Raw genomic sequence first — 6,000 nt, 5'->3', positions numbered from 1 at the left:
ACAGCCCTGGCTGTTCTAGAACTTACTCTGTAGACCAGGCTGGCCTTGAACTCAGAGCTGTACCTGCCTCTGCCTCCTGAGTGCTGGGATTGAAGGTGTGTACCACCAGTGCCCACCTATTTTTGTTATTTTGAGTAGGACGATTGATCTAATAATTTCCTAAGTCTTATCCCACACTAGTGTCTGCTGTGAGTTCTTCCTATTTTTGAATCTTGTGTTTTACTTTTAGACTGTGACAAATACCTTCTTTTTTTTTTTAAACAAATTGAATCCTGCTTTAATTGAAGTGTGTAGAATGTATTAAAATCCTACAGAAGCATTACTGAGAATCTTCTGGAAAACAGGGATCATGCAATCCCTCTGGAGAGACAGATGAGAGTAATTCATAGCTCACCAACACCTCCCTGCATTCCCAGACTACCCAGATCTCTTCACAATCTCATTCCAGATGCTTCTTCAGTTCTAAATCTGATTTCAGTAAAAAACATAGGGCTGCCATGTTTGATATTATTATGGCCTTAAGAAATTAAAAAGCTATTAAGTACCTGAATTCTTAAAACATAAATAACCTTAGCAAGAAATCCAAGTGACCCTAGAAGTCACTTTGGTAGAAGTGGGAAATGGATTGAATTATCCTGGATATAATTTCATTAAGGCTTCAAACTTTCCAGGAGAGATTATCACAATTATACCATTTTATAACCTAAGTTAAGAAAAGGTTTACTACCCAAATCAACGAGTCTGGGCCCAAAGAAAGCTTATTTCTAAAAGCTCTCTCCTGCATAATAGCATACGTTCACTCTACCTGTATTCTCTCCTCAACGTCAAAACTATCAACCTGACTTCTTCAGGAGGAATGGGCAATCCAAGTTAATAGGAGAGGCCCAAGAGGAAAACGCTGAAAAATCTGAGCGTACACAAACAAGGCTGATGGGAAGACAAACAACAGTGGCGTCTAGTTCATTCTAAAACCCAAGACTGGAGGTCTTTTTCTCTAATGTTCTTTCTCCAGGTACTGGAGAGCAGAGTGTGGACAAGTCTGAGGAGCAAGGGAGTTGGCCAGCTGTCAAGGCGAGAAGAGGTAGAGGCCTGGTGATTAATGAGTAAGTGCTTGCCTAGCCAGCTCCTCTGTCTTGACTGTGATCAGCCAATGTAGATGCGATGGAAATCATTGGCACCAAAAGCAGCATTACATTTGGGACACTTGCGCTGGCGGGTGTCATAGCGAGTCTTCACGCACTCAAAGCAGAAAACATGGAAACACTTGGTCAGCACTGCATCCTTTTCCCCCCGCATGTTACAGCAGGGGCAGGTCAGCCGTGCCTTGTAGTCCTTGATCTCCTCCATCAGAATCTCATCACTCTTGGGCACATTGTCTGGTTTCTTGGTGGTCTCCAGCTTCCTTCGAAGCCTAGATATGTCCTCCTGTGCTCTTTTGAAATTGAACAAGTCCTTTTCTTTGGTGACACTGTTCTCCACGATTTCATCCTGAAAGTCATGCAGCTTCTTCTGAGCCAGCTCTAGCTGTGCCTTGAGGTCGTCTGCAAGCTGGGCTGCCTCCATGGCCTTACGCTTATTCATCTCCAAGGCCTGAGTCCTAAGGCCTAGCTCCTTCTCCCCGGTGCCAATATTACTCTGAAGCAGGTGCTTCTTCTCTTCCAGTTTCCTTACCACCTGTAACTGGGCATCCACCTGCATCTTCAGTGTCAACACCTGGTCAGCCAACTCCTCCTTTTCCTCTTTAAGCAACTTATGGATCTGACTGGACTTGATTCGCTCTGACATTAGCTTGAAGTTGGCATCGTCCTTCTCCCGCAACTGCTGCATCAAACGGATGTTCTGCTCCTGCACGTCCTCAAAGGCCTGTCCTGTGACATCCATCTCAGAGAGGAGTGCTTCTTCCTCCTGCTTGGCCATGGCTAGCTTCTTCTGTAGGTATTCAATCTGCTCCTCCACTGCCCGGATCTTCCTCAAGGCATCCTCATCAGCCATTTTCTTGTTCTCTTTCTTCTCTTTATCCTCCAAATCCTTGAGTCTTTGCCTAAGATCCTCCAACTCAGCCTTTGACTTCTTCTCAGCTGCACTTTGTCTCTCTGCTCCTTGGGGGCAGAGCGATACATATCTAGCAGCAGTTTCATCTCCTTCTGGCTCTCTTGTGCTTTCTTGAGTTCAATCTTCAGCTGCTTGATAACATCTGCTTCTTTTTTCCTCCCATCTTCATGCTTCCCTTTTTCTTTATCCTTAGCAGAATCTCTCTCTTTTTCTGACTCTTTCAGTTTCTGTTTCTCTCGTTCTCTCTCCTTTTCCTTTTCTCGTTCTCGTTCTCGCGCTCTTTCTTTCTCCCTCCTTTCCCGTTCTCTCTCTTCTTCATCTCGTTTGGACTTAACTTCACTGGCCTCCTCCTGAGATGCCTTTGATGCTGAAGGATGAGTGGACAGGTCCTCAGACTCTTGCTTTAGCTCTGTGGGTTCATCCTTGGGGTCCTCAGTACTAGACCGAGACTGCAGGAGGGCACTGCCACTGCGCAGCCGCGTCTTGTTCGGGTCGGACTGTGCCTCTCTCTCAGTTTCCGCTTATACCTCAGGCCCTCCCCCTTCAGCTGGTGGTTGTGATTCTGGAGGCTGCTAATGAGATGCCGCATCTCCCGGTTTATGGGACCTGCTTGTTCGTTGGCAGCAAGGGTTTGCTCAAACTCTATCCTCAGCATTTCATACTCTTTGCGGACCTGGGCCAAGGTATCCTCCAGCTGGATTACTTCAGTTCTCAGCTTCTTATGCAGACTAACCTCATCTCGCTCAATGAGCTCGACCTGGCGTTGGTGAGTTCCCCGGGTGCCATGAAGCAGAGTCCGAGCCTCATCCAAGTGGGCTTTCAACTGTAGACTCTCATTGTACAGGACAGAGAACTGTGGCTGCATGCAGCGATATTCCGGGGTTTCCTTAACCACTTCCTCCACCGCACTCCGAAACTCCACCTTCAACTTTTCATTCTGTGCAGTGACCTCTTCAAAGTCTTGGCGAAGTTTCTCCAGCTCACAGTGTCGGGTCTGAGCTAACTCTTTGTTCTCCTCAAGCTCTGCATTCATTTCCTCAAACTTCCGGGCATTGATGGTGAGTGTTCCTCCATAGAGACTGCTCCCCGCTCCATATACCTTATAGCCTTTTGAATTCACCCGTTCTAAGACTTCAGCCCAATGTCGGTTGAGCCGCTGTTCTCTCTTTCGGATTTTGTCAATGTCCCACTGCAGGTCATCAATCATGGACTCCAAGACAGACACTCTTGACTCAGCTGTCTCACAGAACTCCTGAGACATGGTGTGATGCTTCTCCTGAAGGAGGTCTGTCAGCTCCTGGAGCCTCACATTCTCTTGCGCAAGGAAAGAGTTCAGATCCTGCACTGCTTCCTCTACTATCAGGTTATCTCCGCTGTTCAGTCTCCGAGACAAGAGCTCCACCTTTTCTTGTAATTTATCATACACAGTCACAATCTGGGACACAGCACGGCGGGAGGACTCCACGCGCTCCCGAAGCTGTGACTCCATCTCTTCACTGGAACTCGCTCACGGTCATCTTGGCGCTCCTGATGGCTATCAGAGTCAGGCTCTGGTTCTGGGACAACCAGGGCTTTCCTTTCTGTGAGGAGGTCTCCCAAACCTTGGTCCAGATCATAACGTTTGAGGATGATACGGATGTTTTCATCGAACTGGCTCCAGTACTGGTTTACAGTCAACAGTGAGGCATCGTCCGTAGCCTGGCGTCGCTCCAGTTTTTCAATGTGTTCCCGAAGTTCATCTTCAATGGCCTGTCTCTGATCTAGCATTTCTGCTAGCTTACGATTTTTAGATGGCAGTGTTCGAATGTCTAACTCCTCCGTTGAAGAGACACCCCCGAGCTTAATTGTTTCCACTGTGGTTCCTGGATCTTCAACAGCTGCCTTTTCCTCTGGAGGCACAGATGTGCCTGGCTCTCCAGCAGCTCTTTTATTTCCAATCCCCGACATCTCGGCATAAGCTGGGAGTCACTTTCCGGACTCCGGTTCCGAGGCTCCAAGGAGGCGGAATGGATGCTAGAGTCCTTTGGCGAGAAATCCGGCCATCACGAAACTACACCCGGCTGGCTTCCGATTCAAGCTCCAGGACAAGGCGGCATCGATGGCAAGCAACAATCGGACCTCGCCTGGGCTCCCGCTGCTCACGCCGCGGGGTGCGCGGCTCCCAGCGGTTATTCACATAGGCCGGTGTGGGAATCCCATCCCTCACTTCAGACCTGCGGTGAAGGGGAATCGACAAATACCTTCTTAGGGAGCTTTTTATAAATGTGTCCTCCTTATGTATGTAAAAAAAATGCTGTTACTCAGGAACCCCGTGTTGTACAGGTGGTCCAGATGCTGAGTTCATGAGCTGCAATGAATGTGCCAGGCCTGGAAGACAGTGTTCCTCAACACTGCCTCTGGCTCGTGCATTATTATTTTTTAATGTATGTACATATGTATTTATTGTGTGTGCATGCATACATGCACATATGCATGCCCCTGTGCACATGTAGAGGTGAGAGGTCAAATTCTGGGAGCTGGTCTTTCCCTTCCACATTGTGGGTCCTGGGGATCAAACTCAGGTCCTCAGGCTTGGCGACAAGCCCCTTTACCTGCTAAGCCAGCTGGCCATCCCCCTATTACACCCTTCAGGTTCCCTCTTCTGCAATGTCCCCTGAGCCTTGGAAGGGTGCTACTAACATCCTGTTTAGGACTGAGCATCCAACAGTGGCTTGTTTTCAGTTACGAGTCTCTGCAGTAACCACTGTCCACTGCAAAAGGAAGCTTCTCTGGCCAAAGGCGAGCAAGCGAGCGAGAGAACGCAGCACCGATCTGTGAGTGTACAAATTTGCAGAAGGCAGTAGTATATGACAGGCACAATACCACTTAGTGAAATAACAGTAGATTTCTCACCAGGGCTTAAGACATCCCCGCCACTGGCTTCTGAGGAGGTTTATGGTACCCGGCACGGATTCCCTTTCCTGGAGCGGTCTTGAAATCCGACCAGAGAAGAGGCTGTCAGCTATGTCGTGGTCACCATTGCTCTCGCAGACACATCTTTCTTACCTGGCCTGTTAGTGATGTGGCATGCAGGGTCCACAGCTGGATTAAGATGGTGACTTTTCTCCCCCAGCTGCCCGCACAGCACCTTTCACACCGTGGAAGCTAGTCAGCGGGCGGGAGGGAGCTTCCAGCTCAGCCCCAGCCTGGTTTCCCCATGTCCTGTAATGACTAGTTATTATTTCGACCCTTCCATATTCCATGTGTGACCTTCCCACCACCCAGTAGTGAGTGAAATGTCCATACACTGGAACCTTTGTGAGGAAAGAAAGCAGACCTCTGTTACTATTCCTGTTGAAAGGGGTTCATCTGACACCTTTTGTTTGTTTGTTTGTGTTTGAGACAGGGTCTCTCTGTGTACCAGCTCTGGTTATCACACTGGTTAGTTATCACACTGGTTAGTTATCACACTGGTTAGTTATCAACTTGGTTAGTTATCACACTGCCTTGGGTGTGAGTCAACCCAAACATCAAACCTCCTTCATATTTATGTTCATACAAAGTGAGTGAGAGCTTATTATGAGAAGGCACTAGGGACACATGCTAAATATAAATATATTTAAATATAAATATACAAATACGTGCTAAATAAAAATAAATATAAAACATACTCCTGTAAACTCTGAAGGAACTAACGTGGTCTTCTCCTTTGCTTTAGGATCTATTTGTGTATAAAACGTTAGCCCCTAGCTTTTTGCTCAGTCTGTCTTAGTTAACGCTTCTGTTGTTGTGATGAGAATCATGACTGAAAAGCAAGTTGGGGAGGAAAGGGTTTATTAGGTTTACACTTCAGCATGGCTGTTCATCACTGAAGGAAGTCGGGACAGGAACTCAAACAGGGCAGGATCCTGGAGGCAGGAGCTGATGCAGAGGCCATGGGGCGGGAGGGGCGGGGGAGCAGGGAGGGGG

At 47.8% G+C, this 6,000-nt stretch overlaps 1 pseudogene; it reads right to left on the bottom strand.

Annotated features, from left to right (window-relative positions):
- Positions 1–244: 244 nt before the first annotated feature.
- LOC102918744 (E3 ubiquitin-protein ligase BRE1A pseudogene) lies at positions 245–4,286 on the bottom strand (annotated as a pseudogene).
- Positions 4,287–6,000: the final 1,714 nt, after the last annotated feature.

The sequence above is a fragment of the Peromyscus maniculatus genome, chromosome 10, assembly GCF_049852395.1.
Source record: "Peromyscus maniculatus bairdii isolate BWxNUB_F1_BW_parent chromosome 10, HU_Pman_BW_mat_3.1, whole genome shotgun sequence".
In the NCBI taxonomy this organism is placed as follows: domain Eukaryota; kingdom Metazoa; phylum Chordata; class Mammalia; order Rodentia; family Cricetidae; genus Peromyscus; species Peromyscus maniculatus.
The sequence above is the reverse complement of the archived record's forward strand: the minus strand, read 5'-3'. Positions and strand labels throughout refer to the sequence as shown.